This window comes from Vanacampus margaritifer, chromosome 4 (genome assembly GCF_051991255.1).
Source record: "Vanacampus margaritifer isolate UIUO_Vmar chromosome 4, RoL_Vmar_1.0, whole genome shotgun sequence".
In the NCBI taxonomy this organism is placed as follows: Eukaryota; Metazoa; Chordata; class Actinopteri; order Syngnathiformes; family Syngnathidae; genus Vanacampus; species Vanacampus margaritifer.
Window position 1 is genome coordinate 15,762,007 of NC_135435.1, and position 13,843 is coordinate 15,775,849.

The 13,843-nt window shown below is 41.6% G+C and overlaps 1 protein-coding gene and 1 long non-coding RNA gene across 4 annotated transcripts in view; one reads left to right on the forward strand and one right to left on the reverse strand.

Moving 5' to 3' along the window:
• zfhx3b (zinc finger homeobox 3b) overlaps window positions 1-13,843 on the reverse strand; it is a 346,429-nt gene that overhangs the window by 195,097 nt on the left and 137,489 nt on the right. For 2 of the 3 annotated variants that reach the window (XM_077562960.1, XM_077562959.1), the window contains one exon: window positions 13,674-13,730. The exons of the other annotated variant lie outside the window; for it this stretch is intronic. The gene's annotated coding sequence lies outside the window, so the exon portion shown is untranslated. The remainder of the gene's footprint in view (window positions 1-13,673; window positions 13,731-13,843) is intronic. 3 annotated transcript variants of the gene reach the window in all.
• Window positions 9,923-11,478, forward strand: LOC144050784 (uncharacterized). Its single transcript, XR_013293930.1, has 3 exons — window positions 9,923-10,419; window positions 10,530-10,668; window positions 10,753-11,478. It is a non-coding gene; the product is annotated as an uncharacterized LOC144050784 (long non-coding RNA).

A 13,843-nucleotide genomic window follows, 5' to 3' on the forward strand; every position in this document is an offset into this window, starting at 1 on the left:
GTGCAAAGCTACTCCAAAAGTAGCCAAGTGGATTGAAGCAAACTGTTAGTTAGCGCTATCATTTGCAGAGGAGTCGAATCAGCACTGCTTTTGTATTTTTATATTTTTTTCACTTAAATGCGTGTCCTGTTTTCTTCAGATAAAGTTGTGCTGTTTAAATAAAAGCATCCATTCGCGCCTTACATTTTGCTCATCGGGGAACTTCATGCCCAGGGATTTTCTAAACACAATTCATCAAAGTGGAACAGCACTCTTTTTTTCTTTTTCTTTTTTTGCATTCCTAATCCTTTTTGCTGCAGATGAGAGATTTGCTATTCAGACTCATTAAGATTAAAGCATTTTGCCAGAGTTATTTAAGAATGCAAAGTTCCATGTGAGACCTTTCAGAGTTCAGAACAGAGGAAAATCCTATCAACATGCTTGGTGCACTAGGGGCGGGTCTTAGCCTATATTGCTATATTTGGTGTCAGTGATTGAATGATAGCATGTGAAATACTTTTTTCACAACGCATTATGGCTCCAATCACTTTGGCTTTCTCACTATCAGGAACGGAGGAGTGTGATTTCTGCTTTTCACTGTGTGAGATTAGATTTGTTTCTGGTGCTTTTTCTTGTCTTTTTTTTTTACAAGTTTGCTTGCGACATAATTCCCCGTTGTTTGGCATAAACTGAAAGACAAATCAGTTTTCTTGAGGGGAGCAATACATCAAGCGTATAATGTTTACCTGTGCGATTTTCAAGAAGGTATTTCACTTTCTAGTGTTACTCTGCCAGCACATCACGGTTGAATGGTTGCGCTGAAATATTTTGTCGAAAAGAAACGATCATCCAAAGACACGTGTGTTGCCCATCTGCTTTAAAATGATTAACATGACTTTTTTCAGCCAGCGGCTAAGCTCCACTGCTCCAGTCTCAGCACCTCTCCGAAACTTTCCAACTCCAAGTGTCACAATCTGGTTCCATTTTACAGCTGGCCTTGGGATTGTAACAGAGCTCCTTTCTCTCCCCTCTGAACCGCATATTTAATCCCTACGCTTATGTCAAACTTAATTACAGGACCTTGTACGAAAAAATAACAAGTGAGCCTTGTAGGAGTGGGCAAGAGGAAAGGAAAGTATTAAGAGAGTGAGAGAAAGCGAGACCTAAAGAGAATGCTAAGAAGTGCGGGGAGGGGGGAAAAGGAACAACAGAGACATTTAATCTGTTGACTCAGTACGTTAAATAGTCCAATTTGAATCTTTGATGTTGTTTTTTTTCATTTTTCCTCCTTGGAAACGACATTGTATGCATATAAAAATCACTACAGATTTGCTGAATCCATATTAATGGCCTTAAACATGTACTTGGGCTGACATACAGCACAGAGATGTCATCTGTGCAACAAGAAGCCGCAGAAAACCTCAGGAGGTGTCTTAAGAGACCCTAAGGACCATCTTTAACACTTACAAATCCCCCTGAAACCGCACGAGTCAAAAATAAATAGTCATTAAACCCTATTTGTGCCTGTAAAACTATTTACTCTGTAGAAGTGGAAAAGTCAGGAAGAGAGATGTTTAGTCTGTCAGTTTAGAACTATTATCTCTAACTCTGAAAACATCAGCAGAGTCTGTTGTGCACCGACAAGGGAAGACAGCACTCTGAAGAACAAACCTTTGAAAAGTCAAAACCAATTTTATTTTTTATTTTTTGGTTGGGGTGGGGGGGGGGGGGGGGTTGTTGCATCAACACTTGACTGCAGTGCGGAAAAGCAGAGTTTGAAAAGCCCTTATTCATATAATCGTCTTAAGACAAAACCGCATAAATGCTGTATACATGGAGTCTTTTGAAAAAGGAGAAACAGACAAAACACATCCTACGACCACCGCGGCCATACTTCCTTGCAATCGCCAAAACATTTTTCCCTTCCATGTTCCTCCGCCCACATTGAACACTCTTACCCTCTTCTCCTTTTGGCCGGTCTGGAGGCTAAATCCTTCCCAGACTGGCCTTGAGTGGCCAAGCATTGGACCACAGGAGGTTCCCATGCCACTGGTGCTGCAACTGGCGCGCCACCCGGAGGTATTTATAGCAGGCCAGCACCAAAGGGCAGCGAGAGAGGGCACGCTTGTTTTCCTTTCCATTCCCTAGGCACTCTCGCTGGCCTCACATGTTGGTGTTAAATATATACCCAAATACTGGGAGCAACATACAAGGCTTTGGGTTCCTTGAAAACAGAAGTTAGTTTGGGGTGAACAGGGAGCGAAGATGGAGTGTGGACCAGGAAGCACGCAGCCTTGATTTGTTGTTGTGAAAGCAAAATAAATAAGAGGTGAAGGGAGGGTGAAGTCCAGCCAAAGGAGGAGGTGGTGCAGCAGCCCCGTTGTTGTCCTCGCCAACATCAAATAATATCCGGATCCAAAAACTTGCCTGACTGTCTCCATGTGCTTCTGTCTTTACGCTCTGTGAAGTAGCTTTCTCCCTCCAACTCTTTGCACGAGAATCCCAGAGTGGCTTTATTACTATGATGAAACCAGACCCTATAAATACGGAGCACTGTGATGAATATAACAGCAATTATGGGATACGCGATAATTAGATCAGGACAGAAAGAAAGACTCATTGAAGTTGGCACTGTTTTTTTGTATTTGGGAATTCCTTTCAACCTTGAGTCTTAACGTATGAAGAATTACAGAGGCAACAGCGGTGCGGTAATCATGAGGGTCTCTACAAGGTCCTCATGGGACCCTGTCAGTGATTCGCTACACTGTTTTCGCGTTCGGCTCCGTCTCACGTCTTCTATTTTAACGATGCCTGCCCAACAAACAATTAATAAGCTAACCTTTAAAAATGAACAGGCAGTGATGTGGGCCGCTCCCAAATGGGCCCATCAACCAGCTTGGTTTATCAGCTTTTAACCTCGCCAACTCGCTCAAGTCCTAAGACTAGCTTCACTGTACAGGGGCCTTCCCGCTGCATGATTGCGTCAGAAAGATTCCATAGCCACAGCCTCTGTTTTTTCATACTTGTGGGAAAATCACAGTTCATGTTTCCTTGGATGCTTCACACATTCCTCACCCTGTCTTCACATTGCAGGGCCCCTGAGACTGGGTAGGGCCAAAGGCACTCAGAGGGAGGTGCTTGGCAGACGAGAGGAGGGGCCAAATAAAAATGAGAGACATTTTTTTATGTTTATTTAGGAAGAAGTTGCTATGCGATGTGAACTCAAAAAAGGCACTAATTACATTTCCCAGAGTTTTTGATGAGTTTAACAGAGCTTGGTCAGACTTTTTCCAGCCCATTTGACATCTGCGGACACAGGTGGGAATCATAGATAACATAACAGAACATCTGGAAGCCACAGAAAGTACATCTGTAGGGTGTAATACAGCCAATGAAAAAGTCACCACATCCTACAGTGAAGGACAACTCAAAATCATAGGTTTTGTCTTTAAAAGAAGAATCCATCCTTGAACGCCATTCCAGATATTTGGGCAAAGGTTCATCAGGCATATAAACCATGCAGTCTGCTTAGTATTCCAAAAGTGGACCGAATCAGCGCTCGTGCAAAAGCCATCTAAAACAAAGATTCATCTTCATTTACCTGTAGTAACACACATACACACACAACTGGGATGAACTTGGCCACATTCAAGTTTGGTCTCATCCCAAATTCCTGACTTCCAAATTTTTCAAGACAAAGGTGATTAAGGCTGATTTATTCATGCGTCAGTGTAGGATGAAGGGAGCAGGACAGAGCAGCAAAGCAATTAATTCTGATGCTGAAAACATTATTAATGGTAATGTTTAAAACATCAAAGCACAGACTTGCAGAGACAAGGCATCCCGACTCTGACAAGATGGAACAGATGAGCTCACTTGAGTCAGTCAAGGTGAGGCACGGGAGAAAATGTAATTTGTCTCTCCACTGATTTTCATTAAGACTTCTTGGAGAAGCTGTTGTTCAAGCAAGAGGTTGAATTCAAGAATAGCCTTCCTTCACCCTCATTGGTTTCTAGATGAACGAAATATATCATTGATCAATTAAACAATCAATCCGAAGTTGAACCCTTTCAGAGTAGCGTGAATCTTAATTCTTCATTTTGCTGAACGTTTGACAATTCTATGCTTTTGAGGTTCTTTTTTGTTTCCAGTGCACAAAAACAAGGTCCACAAAATGCATGATGGATGACTTTGGGTTGGAAGAACATTTACAGAACGCTGGTTTGAACCCCATCAAACACATTTGAGATGAACTAGGGTGATGACAGTGAGTGGGTTGTAGACATTAGATTAGAAAGAAAAATGAGTAAATAATAATAAATGCGGCTACACAGTAAATTCTGTCGAGGATTTTTTACTCTAAACTGAGGCCATTTGGTCCTTCACTATAGAGTAAGATTTACTCTACATAATTTTTGCATAGACAAATCCCACAATGGATGTGATGGACGTGATGAAGATCATCGCCACCAGGTTGGATGAAAGTGATAGTAATTTGATATTAGCATTTTTAACAATCTAAATATAAAAATAATAAGAAAAAAATATACTGTAGCATGGCCACACATACTTCATTTGTGTTCTCCTTCTCATTATAAACAAAGCCAGGGCTTTCCGTTATAAGTAATTTATATTCAATCCAGTGGAAAAAGGCACCAGGCTACTACCTGTTTGGTAGCTTAGCAACCAGCTAATTTAGCCACCTTTACACATGACTACGTACTAGCATTTTGCACAGAGAAACAGAAATAATCTCATGGCGTGTCAACATCACTACACAATAAATTTTGTAGAGTATTTTTTTTTCTAAACGGAGTCTATTTGGTCCCATTCTAAATAGAGTAAAATTTACACTTGGAAGAGAGTAAAATAAAAACAATATTTTTGGTCTCCTCTTGGATATAAGCAAACAGTAATAGTGGCATAACTCAGGTGGTAGAGTGGTAGTCCCAAAATGAAGGCCGTGAGTGACTTTTTTTTTTAAATGGTAAATTTGACTCTCTTCCAAGTGTAAATTTTACTCTGAACTGAAGCTTTTTGGTCCCACTCTAAATAGAGTAAAATTTACTCTACATAATTTACTGTGTATGATTGCTGTCAACAAAACAACGAATAAGGGAATTCCCACTCAGACTTCAGAAGTTCTACTTCCTGTATGAGTCGTGGCCAGATGTCCTAATACTTTTGTTATTTTTACTTTTTCCGATAACCGAAGGTTGTCACATGATAATCAGAATCCCTTTAGATAAGAGGACTGAAACATTCAGCGCCGGCGTGAATGCAGGATACAGGACAGCAGAGGACACCCGATAATGACTGATGGGGTAAATGAAGAGTCCCTCCCAGTCCGTGTCGACTCCTCAGTTCTCTCAGTAGCTTTGGGCAAAGGTATAACGCTCCTCTCACTTTGGCATATTCATTTACCCCCTACCATCGTAGCAATTGAACCAGCGAGTCTGGGGGACGCCACATTGATATTCACAACTCATCTCCATCCCCCAGCCACAACCATCCCACTGGAAAAATTATTTCATTACATATATTATGCAGTCAGTGTGAAGGAGCTGGTGGACGCGCAGCGTGCAGGCGCGTGGGTGAACTCAGACGCTTCTCGCTATGTATACATGTCTGTGGTAAAGTGTGTAAAAGAAGAGTTTTTAAGGGTGTGCAAAAAGATATATAACGCTTCAGGGGCCCAATGTTAATGGTACTTAGTTTACTTTGTTAGAGGGAGTGACGACGAAATATTTATTTCCTAATGCTTTGTGTCAATGTTTTAAAAGTGATGTAGACGTGTTTTTATTGTACGGTTGAAGTTTTCCAACAGAGTTCTCCTCACACGCTGTGTACAATGTGTCATGTAGAGCAGAAAATGAATAATATGCCATCCATCACATGCCGGTGGCCGTGCATATTTGAGCGCTTCAACACTAGACGCTCTTGTTTGATTTGAACTGGAATCAATTTGGAAACGAAACCATTTCACCTCTGATTAAGCGCTGCTCGCTTGCTGCTGTGGCATGCTGACCTTTCCGGCCCGTCTTATGCTGCCAGGAGGGGCCGGCCAGCTGGGTGATACACTCGGCTAATTAGGCTGACTGACGTGAGTAGGTGGGGCTTGAGAGTGGCTTGAAGTTGAACCCTGAGCCATCTGATGAATCCCGACCATATCTCTGCAAGCGTCCCACAGAAAATCTTAAAAATCAGATTTTAAGGGCTAATTATACATAAAAACATGTGTCACAAGGTTGTAAATTCTTGGTGGGGTTCTTAACCCTTGTCCCAAAATCAAGTTCAAGCGGTTTCAAGAATGATAGTGTAGATTCTCAGTCATCCAGGTCATGCTAAAGGTTGAATTGTTTGTACAGGATGTTTTATATTAAATCCAAAAGGTTATAAATGATAAGGTGTGGAGTCTCCTAATATATGTCTCTGGATGGTGAGTCACAAAGATAAATGTCACTTTCAATGAAGGATGCTTCAGTGTGTTTCCTGTTGTGCCCCTGACCTGGGCGCTTTTCATCCCAAAATGCTAGACCAGTTGATGATCAAACGCATCACAATATTGAATGCACCAATATTTGAAGCACCCTGGCTTCTCCCCTAGTCTTAAGGTTGCCAGATGATTGACGTGTCGTGATTTTCATAGGTTGCATCCTATGAGGCAGCCGCTGACACCCCAATTTTCACTTAAAATAAATGGATGAGAAATGAAATGTAGCAATTTGGCGCTCTCGTGCATACTCCCAGAGAGTCCCGGTCGAACCAAGCCTAACCCGCAGATCAAGTGGATTCCTCTTCTCTTCTATTTGTGCTTGTTTGGCTGCAGGGTGGAACATGCTCCACTTTGACCCGGGGGCACTCATCCAATCAGCTCACTATCTGCTGCAAGGGCCTCCATAATAGTGACATTTTTCCACCTCGTCAATAAAGTGGTGAGAGCCACCCTCTACCCGCTACTTGACCGTTCAACTTCCCTGTGAAAAGGCTCTTTCTTTGCGTCCGTCTCCATGTCTGGCTGAAATCAATAACAGCAGAGCAAAGGAAAGAGGACGATCCAGAGGTTACGTTAACTGCTGCACGGCCCCCCGATACAAAGAGAAGCTCCGGTCTGGCTCATTCACACTGCAGGAGGAAGACCAAGCCTCTTGTTTACACACAGTGGCGACAAAAGTGACACATACATTAACAGATGCAAACCGTCTACTCTTTAACGATCATTGCTTGCCAGGATCCATTTAGCTGCGGCAGTCACACATCAGCATGCGTCTGTAGTGACTGACATAATGGCATCAGAGAGAGAACAAAATGTCTTCCGATGACGGCAGAATGAGAGAGATGGGTTACACCGAGGCCCGCGACGAAATGAGCACCGAGCTTTGTTTGGTTATGCTGTCTGAGCTGAAATTGATTTCTGCTGGAAGCATGCACCAAAGAGTCCCTGAATTCATATGAAATGAATAGCACGCACTCGCACAGATGGGAAGGGCAGGTGGAGGAAGGAGCAGAAGGTGAAAAAATTGAAGGGAGAAATGGTGGCTGGAGTTCAAAATGAATATACAAATAAAAAAGTGGTGCATGGGCAAGAGATGAAAGGCCGGACGATGAATGTCACGTACATACAGCATAAAAATAAAAATAAAATAAAATAAAAACACTATATCGGGAGAATTAGAGGATGAGAGGAAGCCACACAACCGTCTTCAACCACAAACAACATGACAACGGACTCAACTTCTTTACAGCATGTTATGGTATTGAATGGCTTAAGGTGTAATTACAACTCTACTGTTTGTAGGACACTTCCTAGAAATGTTTCAAAGCTCTTATACAGTTATCCATCATGGTCTGGTGTTAGTAAACTAGTGCATGCCTTACATCAGTACGCTAATCTGCAGATAATCAAACAATCTAACACTCCTGTAACATGATACATATTCAACAATGTGTTTAACAACGCGATTTAAGATGGACTTAGACGAGGCATCTGGATGTGCGGGTAGAAGGCAGACAAGGAGGGTGGAACCGAAATGGACACAGACTGTGCACTAATGCATACACAGACATGCACACCCACACACATGGCCAAAGTTGGTCTTATGGCAGACAGATGTTAAGCCTGTCCAACAAGAGCTGGGGCGAAAGTTACATCACACTGACAGTTGCACTGTAATTATCTCCTCTGTATAAAAAAATCTTATTATACAGGAAAAGTATCACAGAAAAAGTATTGAGCACCTCCCAAGCATGCCCATTGCTAGGGCAAAAATGTTCCCAAGTCGGCGTAGTGGCAAGAAACGTACGGAATCAATACAAATTCAACTTTAAAACAAAGTTCCTTATCAATAAACTGCATATTTCAACCTACAATAATCCCCAAAAAGTAGTCAATGTTTCACAATTTTTTGCACAATTTGGTGTTTCCTTGACAAGAAGCTGAAAAGCAAAATTCAAAACACAATTGGTCTATGAATCGACCAATACATTTTTTAGTTCAATTAGATTGGGCCATGGGCGTTTCTAGCCCATTTTTGAGGGGGCTCAAGCACCCCTAAATTGAATCCCAGCCCCTTCTAAATTTTAATAATTTTTTATTTTTATTTTAATATTTATACAAGAAAGACAATTGTATTTGCATATAGTACTTTGTCGAAATGTAATATTTTAACAACAAAATTACAACTGCCCCGCCTCAAAAATGGTTTGTTCCACGATGTACCTCCCACCTCTCCTTGACTGTAGAACATTTCTTTCCTCTGACCACTCACCCTACCAACACTCTTATTATATTTACCAGACCTAATTGTTGCTGGATTTAATTATAGCTCTTTCTTTAGGTTGTCAAGAAGGAGCTCACTTTTTTTCTAGCTAGGAAAGGTTTCAGGTGAGTAGAGACTATATCCCTGTCCTCTCTTGGAATGGAAGAGGCTAGCTGTTATGTACTGTTAAGTATTACAGCTAAGTTGCTATTGACGAGCTAACTGATTGAAGCCCAATGACTAAAGTGTGTTATGCTTCTCTTCTGTAAATGTGGGAATGAAATTGTGTTAAAATGCACAAAATGGTAGAATAGATCTTGCCTAGCCAGGCATGTAACCATGACGACATTGAACAACTGATCAACAGTACTTAGAGGCTTCAAACAGGATGTTTTCAGAGGGAAGTGGCTGAGCAGAGAGTAAAGCAAAGACTGGAAGAGCCACAGAAAGGCATAGAAGAGGACTGATTGATTTATGGACCAGACACTATGCTGCGCATTTTCCCATTCAGTTCCTTCTTAAAGAACAGCAAGTTCTATAAAAACATTAAAGTTGGACAAGGTCAAATGTTTAGAAAAGGTCAAATTATGTTCACTTGTAAAAGACAGACTGTTGTGAAAGCCAACAAGTCCAAAGAGTTGTAAAGATCAAACTATAGCTAAACAAGGTCCTGGCCACTGGCTACTAACTAAAGTCACTTTTAATATGTTTGTCTCTCCGGTTACATACAGGACAAGGATAATGACCTAGTCCCTCCTTTCTTCTGGTACACAAACAGTATTCTGCAAACATCACAGACTTCGACCTCATTGTGTGCTGTCGTGCTGCTAATTTTTGCTGATGATACCCGATGAGTAATTTTCTTTCTCAGCAAAGAAATTATGGAGCAACAAGAACTCCTCCTCATGAATGAATCCCTCTTGACCGCAGGCACATGCTAGCCGAAGGCTTCCCTTAGCGCCTCGAAAATTCATGGTTTTAGGGAGATTGTATCGGACGACACGCGTAGGCAAGCTCTGGGGTGTTTTCCCGTTGAGAGGCAAGCCAGTGGCGACAAAATCATCGTTAAAGGTCGCCAGCAGGGTTGCTAATTTATGCAAATGAATTTCCCTGAGTGAAGTGAGAGGAGAGCGAGCGAGTGCCAAAGCTTGGCCAGCAGTCAATGTCGGGCAGCGCTCTTCTTTGGTGGTCCGGGAAGTTTCGCAGCGTGAGCCAGGGACGGCTGCACGGTGCCAAGCCACAGTGACGAAGACTCCACGCGGTGTACCAGCCCTCTTCTTGGCAAGGCTGGCGGGCCAATCAGGACAGTGATGGCTCTCTCGCCGAAGACTAACAACATGGCACGCCGGCCCTCTTGCCGCCCCGCCTCTTCTCCCCGCCGCACCGCGGCTGCCCAGAAGGATTTTCTAAACATTTTGCCAGGGGATCAATACCTGTATTGATCAACCATTGTGAGAGTGATCCGTCTAAAACCCCGAGCAGCCTGGGAGCTGGGAGGAGCGAAAGAGAGTGGCTGCAGAGAGGATGGAGAAAGAGAGAGTCTGCAGCTACAGTGAAAGGGAGAAGATGTACAAGGGAGGAGAGGGGGAATCCGAGCGAGCGGCAGACGCGGAGCCCAGCAGGTTGGGACGCTGGTTTCGGACCATGCTGCCAGGCCACTGGGATTGGGATGAAGCCTATGGTAATTGCTTTCTCATTAAGCGCGGGCGAGTGAGGCTGACTAATGACGACTGCGCAAAGTATGCGACTAAGTGATAGATGAAGCAATAATGCAAAGAAATGTTTGTGTAGGAATGGAGGTCCACTCCTCACCTGAGCTTGCTAATGCTTCGAATGCTCCCGGCCTGTTATGACACACTCTCAGGAATATTGCTGCATGTGTGTGGAGAGCATGACTGCATGAGGCTATTCGGAGATTATCTTAAAAGAGGTAAGTTTAGAGTTCCTAAAACTAGCAAAACCATGGCAATTGCTTTATCTATTGCTCTTCTAAGACTGTTTTTATTGTGTCTAGAGAAAAGTGCATGGATCATCTATCTCGCTGCCTTTGAAACACAATTTGGACACAAGAGGCCCAGCTTATAATGAGCACACAGGTTCAACTGCAGCAATTACACCTGAACTGGAAATGTTGGAGAAAATCATGGATCTGGTGGAAATGAATAGACTGCATCCTGGATACAAACAACAGGAAGAAGCAAAACATGCTTCTATGAAGGTGTCCAATTCTTAATATTTTTTTTATTTTAAACTCAAGCAAGAGATTCACTATGTCTTTGGACTTTTATGGATACGTCCAGCATGGAATACAGGGATATTTTTCTGCTTCCTAGTTTGTGGGAATATAGCTTTTTTTTCTTCTTTTTTTTTTTTTGCTGGATTGAGTGGAATGCCCAACAAAAGCAATGAACGGTCAACGAAAGGCCTTGAGCTGCACCTGAAGGAGGCTCTTGAAAACCCTCTGGGACAAAACTCCCACCCACCCCAAATGCTAAACCGAAATCAAGTTTGTATTGATTGGTTTTAAATGTGATGTCCTTCTGCATAATTGAGGATTTTTATGAGGGAAGAATTCTTGCTGTCCAAGCTTTGTTGGAAAACCTTGTTGCCAATGCTACTGGAGCTGTGGTGTGGGAAAGATCTTGTGTATTGTTGATTTTGAATGAAAATAAAGAATATTGTCCGTCATAGACACTGTAAACATGCTGTGCAGATGTGACTTATTTAAGCAGGAAGCTCATGTGACAACAGGAAATGATGGCAGGTGGTCAGCTGTTTAGTTGTTCAGATCATTACATCACATGTTCACTCATGTATATAGATATAAATAAAACAATCGTGATTATGATGCAGTTCTAATGCATTACAATTAGTGTTGTTCCGATACCGTTTTTTGGCCTCCGATACCCAGCTTTGCAAGTTATTTTTTTTCTCAACATGAAAAAGCTGTCCTGCCATTGGTTTAGAGCATTCAAGGGCCAAGAGTATATCTTAGCTCGGCATGAAGTGAACATGTCACACATCAGTGAATGTCGTGCATGACATGCATGACACAAGATGATGAATTCAAAGTCCTATATTAGCATCAGAATTAATGGTATCGGCATGTTACTTGTTAGTACTCACCGATACCACTGTTTTAATGCAGTACCGGGGCTTCTGCCGATACCAGTATCGGTATCGGAACAACACTAATTACAATCATGTAAATTTAATTGACCAGTTTGTATAGTATAGTCACCGGCAGGCAAAAGTAAAGAATGTTCAAATTTGCTTGAGAACAAATCTATGAACTCTTAGAGACTTAAACTGCCTGATAAGTATCCTTGCAGAAGCTGTGCAGCATTATGTCACCTCAGGATTGAAAGTCTGGATGTTTTTAAGACAATAACAAGTGAAAATAGTTAGGCTATATACATTAAAGAAACCTTGTTTAGAACAATATTTCTATTGTTTTGAATTTGAACACAGATAAAGTAAGCTTGTTAAGTTAAAAATGGATTGCTGTAATGCTTCAGTGTAGAAGAAAGTAGTCAGCCACCAAGGTCAGTGTGTTTAGATTCATCCCCGCCTATTAAAAACTGCTTAGTTAGCTCATTGTTTACATCGTTTAAAACTTTATAACGTTTGAGAAAGTGTTTTGGAAAATGATGTAACCACAGTCCTTTGCTTTTCTGAAATATTATAGCCATTTTTTCTGGTTGGCAGTTCGGCGAGAGTGCAGACGAGTATTGTTTGTGAGTGGTGGTAATAAATCATTTTGTAAAAAAAAAAAATGGAAAGTATGTATTTAGTATGGATCCACAGACAGCACATGACAGTTTTCGTTGAAATGACAGTTATCGCGTTGTGACACTCCCCATTAGGACAAAATGTCAAAAGCTGCTGAGTTAAAACACTAATGCTTGAATTCCAGTGGTGTGTAATTTCTTCCCAGTCACATCAGTGCCTCGCCATATAATAACAAGCTTCATTTCAAGGAGATAAACGCTATTAAATGTTATCACCTTGCGCATTTGATTCATGTGCTTTCAAAGCAGCCTCTTCTTGTTTACTTTCATCCCTTCCGTTTGATTCTGCTCTCGAATAAAGCGAACTTTTGGACGGGTGCCAAACAATAAATGAGCACATCCAAATTAGCATTCAATTAACAGGCCAGTCAACCACAGCTAATCAAGCAATTAGGCACTGCGTGTTGACAGAAAAGCTAACAAAAGCACACAAGTCCCGTGGGAAAGCGCTGAGACGCTGCTGAGGAGGCACGGTGGGAGTGAGACGCTCGTTCCAGAAAGACTGGAAGGAAGATGTAAACTGGGAAAAAGCTTTTGAAGGAAATGCATTGACATCACATCCTGCTCAAGCCAGACATCCTTAAGGAAATGAATTCAGCTAATTAGTCGTGCCTCATTCACAAGGTTTAACTTGTTGAAAATTGTTTTAAATGAGCAGGAGATTGGTTTCTTCAACTGATCAATTGATTGCATGTAAATGATCAAAATCTATTGAATTATGACCAAAGCATACTGGCAAATATTTGTCTCGTAAAAGAGATCATGTGTGATAAAGTGGCTGTGTTTATAAAAAATAATGTTTCGTCATATTTCTTCCAAGAGTCGTAGCAAATCGGTTGTCTCTGATCCCATCGTGTGCCTCTAATTTTATAACAGACCACTGTGTCTATAAATAAATAAATACATACATGAATACATAAATAAAAAATATAAAAAAATATATAAAATAAAATAATACTAGTGGAGCTGCATAGAACATATATAGACTTGACTGATGATTGACTTCCTTTTTAAGTGTACATGGCGCTCACACAGGTGCATTAGTCCACATTTTAACGGAGAATAGTCAAGTTTTAAGTGAATACAGCACTTGACTTTTTATGTGACTTTGCATTCTGAAAGTCTGCTACTCAATGGCACGTACCTTTTGATCACAGTAGTTTGCAGGCCATTCAAACGACAACCTCACAGAAGGCAAAATCTACAAGAGAAACAAACGCTTCATGTCAGAAGGTGACAGACAAGATAGCACGTTTTCCAAGCAGAAACAGCGTTTCTGATGTGATGCTTGGAATATACGCTCACCAATGACAT